Below are 3,041 nucleotides of genomic sequence, written 5' to 3' on the forward strand. Positions count from 1 at the left end.
ATGCACCCTAAAAAAAGGAGCACATGTGGTATTCACATTTAGAAATGTTGAATAATATGAACAAAGGAATAGAAACCTAACACATCTACATATATTTGGTTTGTAAACAAGCATTCTTGTCATCTTCATTTCACCCTTACACATTCACACACGTGTTCATTTTACTTGGAATCAATGCATATCCTAGCGTTTAGCACCATTCATTCATAAATCCCTCTGTTTCACTTGAACTCTTATGTTATCTTGCATACATGCATTGAGATTAATGTAGATAAACCTCTCCAGCATTTATCTAGGATCTTTCTGCAACTGAAGCAACACGAGGCCTGTGTTAGTCTGTCACAAAATTCCTGTATTCGACCCTGGACTTACCAGGAACCCAAGTTAGATTTATACTTGAATTTGGTTTAGGGAAAGCTTGTACGCATTACAGAAAGTGTAACACATCACCTCAACGCATCATCTAATCTTCTCACCTAGAGAAGTGATTCACCATTCATATTCATTCATTCCAATCTTGCTTTTCGCCTTTACTTATATACACTTTTAAACGCAAATTGCGAAGCACGAACACTAGCAGACTACCACGGTCATTGCTTTTCTTTGGTCATGATTCAAAATTTTAATAGAACGTGTGTGTGTTTGCATATACCTTGTGATCTTGATTATAAAAACTAATTCTATTGATCTTTATTACCACCTATGAAAGGATCACGCTCTACCGGAGGACCACAATCCATAGAATTCAATCATGTTCATCTTTCATTGTCAGCTGTGAAAGGATCACGCTATTCTGGAGGACCACGATCCATTAAACCTAATCTTGCTGATCTCTCATTACCAAGTACTGGTCGGTTACCCTAAGTTTCTCTTTCCAAGTCCCATGAATTAGTGTAGTCATTGTCTATTGATAATGTTGATGGTTGAGTGTTAATAGACAATGGAATATCATCATCTTCTCGATTAAGCTCGTATGATTCATCATGTTGTCTATCTACATCCATATAATCATCATAAATCATATTCACATCTCCGTCATGGTTCGATTTTAGTGTTACGAATAGTTGAACTCCATGAAGATCTTCCCGAAAAAATAGGAAACGAACATCACCATCGTTCTGTATATAATCAAGCTTATATTTAACTCTCATGATAATATCAAACTCTGAAGAACTTATATTTGTAACCCTGTAAATGTTAGCTTTAAGTTCTTCATACTTCAATGTAATGGGTATGATGATTCCTATCAGCTCGCCTCCAATATACAAACTTTGGTTCTCATCCTAATCACCCTCGTATCAAACGAGTAGACACATTCCTGTCATCTTACAGAGCAAGAGAACATTTGTCATTAAGCTGTACAAGAAGATGAATATCGGTCCAATACACAATTTCAATTATGCTCTCACTCTTTCACGCTTTTGCTCTCTCTCGTTGTTGCCTTCATTCACTATCGCTCTCTCTCGCTATCGCTCTAAACCCTTGGTAATGATCCATTACTCTCACTCTCCCACTTCTTTCATTATGCTATTTACATACCTTTTTTTTTTTTGACAAATCATACAGCTCCAATGAGACCAAGTTCTAGAAAAATTAGTTTGGTCTGAAAAAACCCCGCTTTGGAAAACTGTATTCAATAAAACACTGTTGAAGTGAAACCTATTCAACAAAAGCATAGTTGAAATGAAGTTTAGATTTTAAAGAATTCACCATTGTATGTTTAGGTACTAACGATTTGAGGTTTTAAACAAATTCTTTCGTGAAAATTGTCAAATCATTCGTACATTGACAAGTAATCACATCACGAAGGAAGAGTGAGAGTGAGAGCGAGAAAGAGCGAGAGTGAGTGAAGTGAGAGCGAGACCATCTTGTAAGGAGGCAATTCTTGTAATCTGGTATGGTGATGATGTCAGTAGAGGGTCATTTGATACATTTTTAAAGAGGTTATTTGGCATGTTGGACCCAAATATTGGGTCATCCATACAAATTTCCCAATTTATTTGTAGATAGGTACAACTATCATTTTGTATTAGGTATTTCCTTTTTTCAAGCTTTGTTAGTTGGCTTTTTCCAACTCTTTGCTTTCCTTTTTTTTTTTTTGCTGTATAAATTTTGTTGTAGCATTCATGTTTCGTTTTTATTTTTATTTTTATTTTGTTAATATTAACATATTTTTCAATTTTTTTTAAGAAGTTCAATTTTTACGCTCCATGCATCTTTTATTGGTCTAAAGGAAGATAACACGTCTCTCTTTATTTATTTGTTTGTTTTTTTTTTACATATGTCATCTTGGGTGATTTAAAGTGATTTTTTTTATTTGCATTTGCAGTTTTCTTTTTATATATATACATGCAAATTCAACTTATTTATCCCCATATATTAAAGATGGTGGAGAAGAAGACATTACATTTGTAGTTTAATGAAGTAAAATGATAGATAAGTTAGTGTTGTCTATTTTATGCTTTTGTAGGTATTTTTTTTCCACATTTTTATTTTTGTAAATGCATACTAATGAGTTTAGGTGTTTATAATATTTTTTACTATTTTTTTGTACTTAAAAAAATTATTGCAAATACGCGCTAATTGATTAAAAAATGAAATAAAGTCTAATATCGAGTAGAATATCGTTGCAAAACAAAAGAGATTAAGTTTTTTGGACTTCTGTTTGCATACAAAAATTATGTTTAAATTAAAGGAAAATTCTTATAAATAGAAAAAATTAAAAAATATTTATACTTTATAGCAAAAAATTTCAAAAGTATTTGTGCTTTTGAAACTTTTTGCTATAAAATGTAAATATTTTTAAATATTTTTTTATATTTAAAAAGACCCTAAGTTAGAAAGATAATCAAATCATATTTTTTTTTGAACTTAGTAAATTATTACGAAATTTTTTACAAAGATAAGAATATTTTAATTCAAATTAAGGTTTGAAATAAAAAAATATTCACACAATTCAAATTAATTAAACAAATTTAATATAGATCAATTTGTCATGAAATAAAAAACAAAATTTTGGTTTTGATTAAGGTTTAAAAGTA

This window comes from Benincasa hispida, chromosome 9, assembly GCF_027475165.1.
Source record: "Benincasa hispida cultivar pf3 chromosome 9, pf3_genome.v1.1, whole genome shotgun sequence".
In the NCBI taxonomy this organism is placed as follows: Eukaryota; Viridiplantae; Streptophyta; class Magnoliopsida; order Cucurbitales; family Cucurbitaceae; genus Benincasa; species Benincasa hispida.